Source organism: Podarcis vaucheri (genome assembly GCF_965113315.1).
Source record: "Podarcis vaucheri genome assembly, chromosome: 6".
In the NCBI taxonomy this organism is placed as follows: domain Eukaryota; kingdom Metazoa; phylum Chordata; class Lepidosauria; order Squamata; family Lacertidae; genus Podarcis; species Podarcis vaucheri.
Window position 1 is genome coordinate 64,386,139 of NC_138764.1, and position 13,459 is coordinate 64,399,597.

At 42.3% G+C, this 13,459-nt stretch overlaps 1 protein-coding gene across 5 annotated transcripts in view; it reads left to right on the forward strand.

Moving 5' to 3' along the window:
* The window catches only part of SOX13 (SRY-box transcription factor 13), a 60,752-nt gene that overhangs the window by 19,526 nt on the left and 27,767 nt on the right, over window positions 1–13,459 (forward strand). The window contains exon 1 of one of the 5 annotated variants that reach the window (XM_082228149.1): window positions 7,572–7,597. The exons of the other annotated variants lie outside the window; for them this stretch is intronic. The gene's annotated coding sequence lies outside the window, so the exon portion shown is untranslated. Of the gene's footprint in view, window positions 1–7,571; window positions 7,598–13,459 lie in introns of those variants that run through there. 5 annotated transcript variants of the gene reach the window in all.

Here is a 13,459-nt window from a genome sequence, read left to right on the forward strand (position 1 = left end):
GAGAGATAACTGTTTATGGGGAAATGGAGTTTATTTCTCAAGTTCTGGAATAACAAAGCTACAAGATACCACAGAAGCATGTGCTGTATTAAGTGCATTGTAGTTGAGATTCTGAGAATAATTCTGTGAACAACGTAATATCAGTAATCATAATGGTAAATGTAGGTCTTCCTTTGTCTTTGTTTTAGCAAAGATCATAGAAATAATATTTTTGGCAAGATTCCATTCTGATTGTACTATCTGTTATAAATGGGGGGAAACCTCAAGTTCAGTAACTTGTTATGTCTTTATTGCTGCAATTAAGTTTTTAAAGACAGTTGGTATGGTACACAAATCATATGCCGCCGATTAAGAGCAAGAATTTAGCATATGTTGCTTTTGATTATTGTTGTAACCTAACACTGGGACCTTATGATGAGGGGCAGGCAAGAAATCCCTAAAGAAATTAATAATTTTGGATCGTAAATTCACAATTGCAGGATTGTTTTGATTTTTGTAGGATGCTTTTGTGTGGTGTCACCATAGTACACTTACACATTCTCCCCCCCCACCTCTGTTAGTGCCACTGAGCCAACCCCTGTGCTGGGGTTTTTTTACATTAGCATTGCAAACTACCTGAAACAAAAAATGGCTTGTGTCTCATATGTGAAAATGTCCTTAGATTAGTATTTGGCTAATCTCACTAGCACCTAAGTGCTAGCAAAGGGCAGTCTCTTCCTCTTGCTCCACCACACCCTGTCCTGTCTGGATGCAGTGTGAAATGGCATCAAACAATTCTGGTTTCAAAGCTTGAAAGTGTTGGACTGGAAGGGGTCAGAGAGTGGGAGCTTCTGGTTGTATCAGCACATACCCTATTCATCTCCTATAAGGCAGACTTCTCAGATCAATAAGATACCCTGTCCAGATGCCAAATGAGGTTTTGTTTTGTTTTTATCATTTTATTGCTTGTTGTTTGCCACCCTGGACTCCTTTGTAAGGAAGGGTGGGGATATAAATTTCAGAATAAATTAATATTCAGCTGGGAGAGGCACCATGATATTGTTGAATAAAAACATGGTGTATTGGCCCTGGGCGATCCTGAAAAGAGAGCAGTCATCTTAAGCAGTGGCTGACGGGCTATATTCAAACTTTGCAAGAGAGACTGCAATGACACCGAGCAGACTGGGGAAAGCTACTCTGTGCACCATCAGAGCTGTGCATATCTGTAGGACTGGGACCCCCATCACTTATTTTGGTGAGCAGGTGCAAAGGACTTACACTTCTGTGAAAATTAAGGCAAGGGGACAAAATAATCTCACCTCTCCTACTGTTTTGCCCGTCGTTCTAGGAGTTCTCTGGACCCACTCAAGCAAATTGGGAGATGGCAAGCAGGGTGCATGGGGGACTCATTTTGCGCTTGTGGGACTCATTTTTCTGGCTTTGGCTAGTGCAACAACGTAGCTGAATCGAGCCCAGAATGTTTAATTGGAGTGCTTAATAACTCCTGCATCCCCCCTCCCCTTGTTTATTCCAGTTTGATGGCTAGTCACTAGTTGCTGTGAGAAAGGAGGACTGCGATTCCATCTGTGAAATTGATAGAACTTGTGTCAAGGCTGCTACACATATTACACGTATATGAGACTCTTGATAGACTGCATCTGTCAGAAATCCCTGGAACACAATAGCTTCTGGAGATGCTCAGCAATAGGTGGAGCTATGCGCTCTGATCTTGTCTTGTATTCAGATCCTTTTGATGAGAAGGCTGTTGGAAGATTAATTTTGACCTGAATGCCTAACTTCACAGCATCTTAGGGTGCTTACCTGTGGAGTTGAAAATGGACCAGGGGCATAAATTGTGGGTCCTCAAAGCAGCAGCCACAGCCAAGCACATATTTCTCAAAAGTTGGAAGGCTTTCAGCTCCTCAGAGAAATGAACTTATTAGACCTAACAGTTAAAGAACAATTGCCTTGAGTCACCAGTACAAATACAGTATGCAACATTTTGGCTCCATTCCTAAAACTATATGGTAACTAGCTCATGGCAGCGAAAACGCAAACTAATTAAGCTGGTTCATGTTTTGCTGTCTTTCCCCCACTTCCCCCTCCTCTTTTCATATCTATCTTGGTCATAGAGTGTGGGAATGTCTTAAAGGAGGCACTTAAAAAGCTGTATAAATATTAATAATCTTAGCTTATATATAATTACATGAGTTTTGGTTGGAGGGGCTGGGAGGGCTGTTTGGTTGCTGTGTTATTTTTGTAACTTTTCAAAAATTGATGCAATCTAAATAGAAGAAAGGAGAAAGTAAAGCACTTTGCACACTAAGAGAAAGTCCATGCAATCACATTTGCAGGTGATCTGTTCTCCGAATCAGAGTACTATTGATTCTAGTCTATGGAATAGCAGCAGGATCGATACAACAGAAATGTATTATTATTATTATTATTATTATTATTATTATTATTATTATTATTATTATTATTTACCTTGTCCATCTGGCTGGGTTACCCCAGCTACTCTGGGCCCTTCCAACACATATAGAAACCTAATAAAACATCAAATACTAAAAACTTTCTGATACTGAGCTGCATTCAGATGAACTACCATTCCCTGCAACTTATTTAATGAGATACTTCCTCTTGTGTTTCCAGGAAGTATCTTATTAATGCACAATCTTTTAAAAAAAAAGCTTATAGTATCCAGATTGTAGTGGGCCCTAAGGTGTGTGGTGAAGTGCCACGGGACTAATTTGCTAGATATTGTTTAGACATTGAACTGCTATTCTTTTCAGTTCAGCGCATGCACTTCCCGTGATAACAAAGGCAGCTGCTGCTTCAAAACAGTTGCGTGTCCTAGGAAGCCACACTTGCTTTCTTACATTGAGGAGAGAGGTTGAGAGGGGTTTATAAACAACAATGCAAGGGAGAACAGAAAATAGGGAAAACAAAATAGGTCATCAATGAGGTGCTGTTCTGAGTATATCCAGATAAAAATTCTGAGCAAAATTGGAACTTTTAAGTCAGCTCTGCGATGCTGATAAACAGTGATGTGGTCTTGATACTTAGAATTGGTTGGGAGGCTTCATATTGGCACACATTGATACGATGCTAGAGCACTGATTTCATACAAAGATAAGGAGAGTCGAGATGGTCGTGTCATCAGCTCAAAGAACTGCATTACATCAGTTTTATTTGGAAGATGGAAAAAAAGTGATCGGGGGGATGGGAAGGGAAAGTCTGTTATAAAGGGACTTCCTCGTTGCTTTCCCATACACGCAGATAGGAGCAAGCCAGAGTGATTTGATTGAGAGAGTGAAGCAGAGCTCTGGTCTTAAGTTGTTGGTTAGTGATGAGGCTCACTGCGTTGACTTTTCCTCATAAGGATGTTGGGAAGATAAAAGTGGCATAAGCTCAGGTATGTCACCCAGAGCTCTATGGTGGAGTGCTGAGCGGAAAGGACGAATGAAAAACTTGCAGTAAATATACTAGTGGGGATTTAATTTTAGGTTTTTTTCTTTGGTTTCGGCTGAAGAAATGACAGGAAGCATCTTTTGCTTTGAGTCAGTTCCTGTTGGTCTTCAAATATGTGTGTTTAAATGTGTGTGCGCGTGTATCCTCTGACATTTCATATAACGTGGAGCCGCTTCTGACATTGCTGGTAAGTTATGTTGTTAGACTGTCAAACGGGCACAGCAGCTGGGGCAGCCATTAGTATCAATGCTGAATTTGTATTGAGACAGTTGGAGGGTAGTGGGATGTCGGATTGCAGCTGCTGAGGGCAAGGTTGGTTTTTAGGTTCTTTTTTATCCTTCTCTGCTCCTAGCTAAACACTTTAATAGAAGAATATTTCTGTTCATCGCAAAGTGTTTTGCAGTGTTTCTGGTGCTGCCTAAAAAGGGCACAAAGGGATATTGGAGAGATCATTGTAAGTACAGATAAGCATGTGCCCAAAAAAATTTTTTTTAGTAACCTCTTTTAGTCCACATGGAAACACTCTGGTCATCTCTAGATGTGGCATTGGATTCATCCTTACATCAAAATTGGTCATTTTGCATTTTCTTGGTCCTACTATAAAATTTATAGAACATCCTTCTATTACTGAATTTAGGGACTAGTAATAATTGTCTCCAAGCAGGACTTTTTGTACACAAAAAGTATGGGGTACTTTTGATTGTTCTGTGATTTCTAAACCTCATCGCTCCTTGTAATAGCCAACTCAGGTGGTAAACGCCAACAGGATAGGAGCCAAAATGGAGCCACTGAGAAACCACGGGGAACCCTGGGGTTTGCAGAAGTGTGAAAATATATAATAAAATCCCCTAAAGTGACAGCCCCCCACTCCAAATAACACCCCAGTGAGGTTTGAGCATGCCCATTTGCTGTAGAATGTTAAGAGCCAGCTGAAAAAGGAAAGTATCTCCTGCAAGTTCCAAAGACTTGGAACAACTCAGAGCAGCGAGTTTAATGTGGCTGCCCCTGTTGCGGAATTCCATTCTGATATGACAGGCACCCCCTATCTGCAAGTGGGTGACATTTTTGTTCCTGCAGGCTTTCCCCTCTCAGTATATGGGTCTTTGCTGTGAAGGTCTATCTTGTATTGTTTTGATTTTGCTTTAAATGTATCTGCTGATTTTGCTTTAAATGTATCTGCTGTTTGTTGCTTTTTAATATTGTATTTTCTGTTTCTATTGTATATTGCCTTGATATTGTGTAGAAGGCAATTAATAAATTGATGATGAAGATATGTTGTGCTATTTGGAAGCAGGTTCCATTTAATGCTTTGGAATGTCTAAACCCCACTATATTTTTCCCCTCTGAGAAACTCTCAACTTTCTCTTGCTTCTTTGGAGCTGTCCCAAGCAATTCCCCCATGCATACTGATCACTTGCATCAGCAAGTGTTGATATATGTGTGTGAATGAGCCATCACACATCAAACAGACAGGTCTTTCATATCACCTCACAGTGGCTTGCAGTTGAGTCTGTTCACACGTTCAGCTGTGAAACATCACATTTTGCATAGTCAAATGATGGACCTGCTTAAATCAACAAGCCTAGCTCATGGTTTGCCCAAATCAGTGTATCTGATATGAGCTCTCTCTGTCCTTATTACTTGACTGTAATGCATGCACATATATGCATACACATGGTTTGGGGGATGGGAGGAGTGAGGTCAGAAGAAAATGAAATGCATGAAGAACAGATAGTGATAATTACATGTAAGCAAAATATTTACTTTCATGATTAACAATATTGATATATTGAAAATCTTGGGCAGGTTGATAATGAAGTAATCATCTCTTCAGGTATCCAGGTCCAAATCTTGTAGGACTTTAAAAGTAAGCACCATCAATTTAAAATTTACTTTGAAAATTGCCTGGTAACCAGTGAATATGTTTAAAAACAGATACAATACATTCCCATCAAGTGGTTCCAGTCAGCTATATTGTGACCGTATTTTGAACTGGTTGAGGTGTCTGAACCATCCCACGTACAACACATTGTAATAATAAATGAGCACTCTTATGCAAATGTGCTACCATGATGTGTTCATTTTGCAAGATCTCCACTGTTGTTTGTGTAGAATGTATGTGATGTGGAACATTTTTTAAAGCATAAGAGTGCATACGCCACTGTTAAACTAGCTTACCTGGCACAGGGCTCTGGGAATGAACCAAACTCTCTGTAATTGTAAACCTTCACTGTTGTCCTCTTGGCTATCTCCAGGTTGTCTTGGAGCTGAATGCACAGAGTAGCAGGGCTGTGTTAGTAGATGCGTGGTAGGAATTTCACCTGATGGGTAGCTTCAGGCACCCAAATTCCCACACTCTTGATTAGAAAGACTCTTGCCTACCTTAAGGGGGGATGAAAATCATGCTTAGCCTAATTGCTTTCTTACTGCCATAAGGGGCCTGGGTTCTTAGCTCCTTCATAAACAATAGATTTTCCTATGTCTTTTTTAAAAAAATGACTGGAATCAGGTAACTTTAAATACAAACTGTTAATTAAAATCTGTTGCAGAGTTAGCAATTAGGAATAAGTCAAGTTAGTTAGGAATACCAACTAGTTCTATGCAAGGATGCTGGAACCAAACAGAAGGCAAGCCATATCTATAAAAGGAGGGATTGTATCAACAGCTATTCTCTTAGCTGTTGCACAGTGTCATCAAATGATCATCTGCAGAAGGCTAGTGCCATCATGTTCATTTATACGAGTTGGCGATCTGGTCTGTTCATGCATTGACGGTCTGTCTAAGGGGGTATTGCAAATCCAAGGGGAGAAAAATAGAGCACAAAACCCATGTTGGTTTTGTCTATTGGTTCTTCTGTAGCGCACTCAATCTTGTCAAGGCAAACCTCTATGAACTGAAGCCTCCGTTTACAATATGGACATTGTGAGCAGTCTGCTTTTGTACTACGTTTGGTGTGAATAGAATCCAGTGTATTAAAATTTTCATATATATGGGGCTAAATATGATTTAGCTATACACTGTGTATCATGGGGGATTTCTATTCTACTCATATTTTGGCTGTTAACCCTCAAACCATTTACCCCTAATAACCCACTTAAAATTACACCTACATCCGAGGCACAGGAGCCCTGATGGAGCAACGAGTTGGCAACCCCAAGCATCTCTCTTTGTCTTTCAGGATCCATCCCACCCCAGACGCTGCCCAATAAACACCCAACTCCATGCTACATGCGTCTTTCCCAGCAGTTGGAATACCACTTCAGAACCCTCCCCCAGCTGAATTTGTGGCAGTATGGGCATCTAGAGGATTTTTTTTTTTTCTGCAGAGAGGGGCAAAGTAAAACACTCAAAGTGGGGAATAGGCTAGTTTCTTACTAAGAAAAAACTTAGAAGAACAGTGCCTGTACATTTTGTTTCATGTGTCAGGTTCTACAAATGCTTGAGCTTATTCAAATATAAGCACTTGGAAGAATCTGATTTTCTAGATCCATTTCAGGCCTGGTTTTGGCACAGATACTGCTAATAATAATAATAATAATAATAATAATAATAATAATAATAATATAAAGGCTGGGGATCTGTGGAGGGCGCACCCCCTTTCATGGACACCCATGGACTTCATTGGTTCTGGCATTACTCATATCCAACGTGCTGCAACACCGCTTGAATTTTACTCCACCTACTTCTTTTGTGGGTGACAGGCACAATTTCAGGAAGGGACTTGGCCTGGGACACCCCACTGCAAAGCCTGAGTGTTCCTTCCTTGTCATGGGACAGCTTCCCTTGCTCAGCCCTTTCCTCTCCCTCAGCTGGAGTGTGAAGGCAGCTGGTACTGAAGCCGAAGAGGCTGGTGAATACTGGACCCACAGGTTTTTATTATGGGACGGACAATGTAAGATAAGCTGGTCTCTGTGCAGTTGGAGGCACAAAGAGCAAACTGTCCCCTCTCAAAGTGATTCTCCAATTGTGGCCAAATTCATAGAGGAAGGTAGTTTTGCTACCACTGCTGTTCTTTTAGAATAATCCTGTCACAACTTAATCATGCAAAGGATGTGCCCATTCTTCACTGAGAAAACTTTATTGATCTTGTTCCATGCAGATCCATTTGAGGTACCTTTAACAGACTTGAAGCCATCAAAATTGGAGGGTACATTGCAATGATACACAATGGCAGCCACCCTGCCTCTTTTGTCTCAAACTTTCAAATCCATACACTGCTATGCCATAGGTTCCTTGAGATTTCACCCTATCCAAGAAGGTGCCATTTCCAGATGTGAGGCCTGCAAATGTTCACATGCTGCCAGTCCCAGGGTGGCTATTTTTTGTTACTGGCACTGGATAAACAGGAGAGATAGATTTTAGCCAGGAAGGGTGGCAGTACAGGGAGGGAGAATAGCAGGATGTGTGCCACAAAGAAATAACAATGGAAGTAGAAAGAAGTTGTGCAGCCGCTGTTGAGAGAGTCTGGCGCCATAGCAAGATTTCAGTTTTTTGGGCTTACAGATAAATTCACTCAGCTTTGATTATTCTCAGTGGTTATTGTATATTCACTCAAAGCCCAAATTTTTATGAGATAACTCTTCCCCCCACCCACCGTCCCATGATGTGTAAGTCAGGACGTTAAGAGTAAGGTTTAGAGGTTTGTGATGACATTATCCTTTCAGTGAAGCATAGACTGATCTCTCTGTAGGGGCTGTTGCTAAGCAGCAGTGAAGCACCCAGGATCCTGAGTCAGCTCAGCATTGTAACTAAAGAAGTGACCAGCATCACACTTCCCGAGTTAGGTTAAGAGATAGCTCAGAGCTGCTTCTGATGGGTCTGTTTATCACATCGCAATTAATAGGTCCCTGATAAATTGACACATATGGTCGCAAAAATGCAAGTGAATTTACCTGACTGTTGAATGTGGCCATAATCTGTGTTGACATAACTTCAGAATGCAGCTATGATGCAGTGTCCTCATGTAATTCTCATCTGAACTACACATAGTTATTTCCTAATGTTTAGGAAATCACGTACCTCCTCCTGCCTCAAAGCTAACATAATCCACTGAACACCAGAGTGCTGCTGTTAAAGACAAGACACTTGGATTTGTTTAGTTGAAGATGCAGTGGTGAAAGGGAACATAACTTGGGTACAGAGCATGTGAATACTTGGCCTGCAGGGGACCCTAGGTTAAGATCCTGGCATCTCCCTTTGAAAAGGGTCTCAAGTTGCACAGCTAGCAGAGACCCCCGCCTGGGACCTTGAAAGGACAGCTATGGCCAGTTGAGATAGACACTATTGGGTTAGATGAACTAATGGTTTGATTTAGTATAAGGCGGCTTCTTGTAATCAGATGGAGAAGTCACAGACTTCTCTTAAGTCTCACCATCCAGTCTTTGTTAAAAGGGAATGACAAAAAATAAAATAAAAAATAGACCACTTGTCATCAGGATGAAAGAAAAGGTAAGCTTACTCCCAAACATTTTACATGCAAATGCTACATAAACGAGCACCCTTTGGTGAAAAGGTGAGATGCAAATTAACAAATAACAATTGCTTCATAACTTTAAAAAGTCACTGCTTTGTAGGCTTAACTATTTTAGCATACGGGGTGTTTCATTACCCGCATCAGTGCCAATCTTTCTTTGAATCTTGCTGAAATTCTTGGCCTCTGCCACATCCCTTCTCTTTGTCTTGTACATTCGAAGACTTCAAGCTTTGCTTAGCCCTCCCACCCAGTGCAAGAAAAGGAAACATTAAAAGGAAAGCCCTATTACAGGAAGACATTTTCCATGTCCCAGGCCAATTGTTCCGGTTCCCATTGTTTGCACTTCAGAGCGCCCCCCCCTTGAGGTAACTACCTGAGACTATTAGAATGGGGAACAGGCCCAGTGCTGGAACAAGCCTTGTAACAAGATAACTGGCTGTATTTTTGTTCAGCAAACCATGTAATAAAAATACAATGGCTCCCTTTTCAAACAGACACCTATTAAAGTAACAGACCCATTTTGAGAGTAAACTTCCAGTGGTACCAAAAGGTTAAGTACAATACGAATCTGACCTGCCGGAGGATTGGAAGTTTCTCTTTGTGTTCTCTTTTAAAATGAATACATTTTCAGCTCGCCACCAACTGATTGTTCTTGATTCCCCCATTGTCCGGATGACAATGCAGCCCTCTTACATGGCTGCATACCAGCCAGCGTGAGAGCGGGATCTGCAACAAGAATATGGCTTTCTTTCCCCCTCGGCATAATGGGGTTATGCATTCAGCATTCTTTCTGAAGTAATAAGGACTGGAACCAAAGCATGGGTTCCTTTCTGCTCAGTTCATTTTCATCTCTGCATATTGTGCCTTTTGCGGGACGGGGTGCCTTGAAAAACCTTTTTTTCGTTTCTTTCACTCTGACCTTCTGTAGGTTCTTTGAGCACTTCTGCAAAATGAAATGTATGATAAGTTGGCAAAGATGGTCTTAGGTCCTTCATGTACCATTTACTACAGCGTGGGCTGTTTATGTTACTGACATCAGAAATGGAAAATGGAGGGCCAACTTACAAACCTGCCTTTTGTTTTGCGGCTTGTATGTTGCATGCAATAGGAATGGTATGTTTGCAAATGTAGGCCAATGACAGGTTCAGGAACCATAATTTGCTGGGAACTTTGGGTCTTTCAAATGTAGAGCACTGTTTCACACATGTCCTGCTTGTGGACTTCTTATAGGCTTCTGGTTGGCCATGTGGAAACAGAGCGCTGGACTAGGTAGGCCTTTGGAGAAGCTGAAGTTTTGAAGCATAGCAGGTAGAAGATACCGCTCCATAAACAAGTAAGGGCAGAAATCCAAGCTCAGTCTAGCATTTATATCAGGACTAGCCAGACTAGAAGCTTGATATTGCCTGCCTATGACATTAGTCCAATGAGCCCTTACACAAATATGAGTCCCCAAGCACAAGCAAATTCATTTTATCACATCTGGTTTCCACTGGGGATTGTCTTCAGCATATCTCCATCCTTCCTGGGTAAGTTAGTTAATATGCACTCCTGCTCAGCATTTGTAAGCATTTAGAAGGAGCAGAGTTCGGTCGCAAAGCACAAAAGGCCACCATTTTTCTGAAGTTAAGCGGGCCTGGATCTGGTCATTGATCACCTGGGAGCCGTCTGTATGCCGCCTGGGGTTTTATGATGGAAGAAAGGCAGGATTGCTTGCTTGCTTATTTATTTAGCTTATATCCTGCCGTTTGTCATAGGACACCAGGGCAGATCACAGCAAATAAAACACATAAAAGCAATCAATAAACACTAAAATGCAATATTCATTCATCAAAGTTAGATAAAACGTCAGCAATCTTGTCAGTTTTCCTTTCTACTGCACAAGCCAGTGCCTCAACATACACATATAATACATAAAATGGTAAATAAATAAATTTTCTTAAGAGGAATGTGTACCTAAAAGTCAGCTCACCTGTATTTAGTTCATATTTATCACTGCATTTTTTTTTGGGGGGGGGCATGAAATGTTGGCATGGCAAGTTAACTTGCACTGCAGTAAATCCTTTGGGAGGCCATCTTTCTCAGATTCTTCTACAGTGGGTAACTTAGATCACTGGCAGGTTAACACATATCTGTTCAGAAAGAATGTGGTGTTCAACAACACACCCAGCGCTCTTGCATGCTTGCTAAGATCACAGACTGTGGTGCCCTATCATTTCCTTTTGAGGCCTATTGTGCTGCTTATTGAAGTGAATGCTCAATCTCTCACCCAATCTAATCTGTCATGGGGCATGCCTAGATGGCAGCTTCCTGCTTTGCTGGTGGTTCTACAGCTTAGCGCCACACTGGAAGTTTGGCACGCACTGCCTTTTAATAAAGAAACACAGAGTTGCACAGTGGGTTATATAACAGCCCTTCAAGGGCTCCCGCTGTCTGCTGAGAACAGTGTTGCAGAGGCGGTCGGCGTAATGCCCTCCAGATGTTTCAGGACAACAGATCCCGTCGTCCCTCTCCATTTGCCATGTTGGCTAGATCCAATGGGAGTTGGGAGTCCCAACAATATCTGGCCGGCTACCCTGAGCTATGAACCAGGCAGTCCCTAATTCATACATGACTTCTGCAGCGAACTTTTAAGAAAGTTTCCATGACAGTTCCTCCAGTTCCATCACTACCCACCCCCCTTTGCAAATTGTGGAGATAATAATGGCCTATTTTTCAATGTCTCATTTGCAGTCATACACAGTCACAGAATCTTAGGAAGTAAACTTAACACACTGAGGTTTCTTTATGAGGAACTGTGTGCAGGATCACCCGGTTGCTGAGACAAAACAGTGTTCGAAATTCCCCAGGCGCCTAGCTACTGCCATGGGTCCAATTGTGACTATGCAGAGATTTCTGGGGTGCCAGGTTGGTGACTGACAGCTCCATTGAGGCAATTGACTCGTGCACAGTAAAAGACGCACTTCTTGTGCTTCTGTGCTGCTGTGGACCCATTGCTGAGCATCTTAGTCCTCCATCACCCCATCAAGCAAAGTAAGGGCAGGGCTGAATTTGGCTGTACTGTAGCCTTTCCACAAGCCACCCAAATGGAACAGACCACATGTTATGTCTGGAGTTTGGATCCTAGAATAATATGCAGGGAGGGTTTTAGAATGTAGCATCTGACTGGCCGTTGGGGCCGTCCAATCCAGCTCCAGAAGGGAAGTTTGAACTAGCCTATCAGGTGTGACCTAGGATGTGAATAAAGGATATATAGCCTGGGGTCTGGGAGGGGCCAGAGGGAGACACACCTGATGACTGACTGTTTTTATCACAACACTGAAATAAACTCCATGAAACCGATGGCTTTTCTCTGAGTATATTTCACCACACTTTAAAAATACTCTGTCTTGGTCTATAGTTTATACCATTTCCATTTCCCCTGTGTGTCTTTCCTTCTTGCTTTCTGGGACAAGTGAATTGTCATAAGAGCAAGCTACAGTCAAGCAATGTAGCTGAGATAATAGAATTGTAGCATTGTAGTATTGTAAAGTACCCCAAGGGTTAACTAGATAGTCCACTGTGGTGACCTAGGTTTAAGGCGCCATTTGACGCCTAGCTAGAAACTTTGATATCTAAGCTAGGTGCCAAATGGCTCCTTAAACCAAGGTTATAGTTGCCAAATGGAATGCCTAGTTGCCATTTTAGGGCCAGACAGCTCAAAAGCTGTATTTTTCAATACAATGTTTTTGTTCCTGAAATTCATTCTGATTGTGCAAATAAAATATAATGGATAGTATTCTGCGGGATGCGCTGCCAGTCTGTGAAAACAGTCAAGATCCAGGAATCCCCAGACATGTACCTCCAGATGGTGGAGACTTCAGGCGCCATCTTGGCACTCCCAGGCACCTTTACTTGGTAGCAAGTGTCTGATAGCCAGGTGCAAAATGCGCCTGGAGAATTTTGGACACTGCCACCATAATCAATCAATCAATCAATCAGCCATGGCAGTTCTCCTGACCCTGCTGATCCTTTGCTCTACTGTCTGAACTTGAAGGGGATTGGAAACACCTCTGTGGGGGTGGATGCATTCATCTAGCCTTCATGCCAAACAGAAATTGGAAGTTATTAACTTTTCATTAATTAGCTTCTCACCTGGCACTAAGTGGTCGAAGCTGCGGCAACGTGCCTTTGTGCTGTCAAGGAATGCAGAAACTGCCCAGTGTGAGACTTGGGCACCCCAGCCAAGCTCCTTGAACACGATGTGGAGCAGCCGTAGGAAGCAGAGAGCAAAGGCTCTTTCCTGTGGCAGCGGCGCACCAGTGTCAGAGAGAGAGAGACCTGCTTTGTTGCCATCGGACGCGCGAGCCAGAGACTACATAATGCAGTTGGCATGCCTCGCGGGGTGGGGTGGGGGACGAGTTGCTGTCACTTATCAGTGCTCCTCCCCAACACATGGATGGCTTTTGTCTCCAGAAGATGAATCTATTTGGTCTCTGGTGGGCTGCGGCATGGATAGGAACGTACCAGGGATGAAAATGGAAGGGCGCAGGCTTCAGA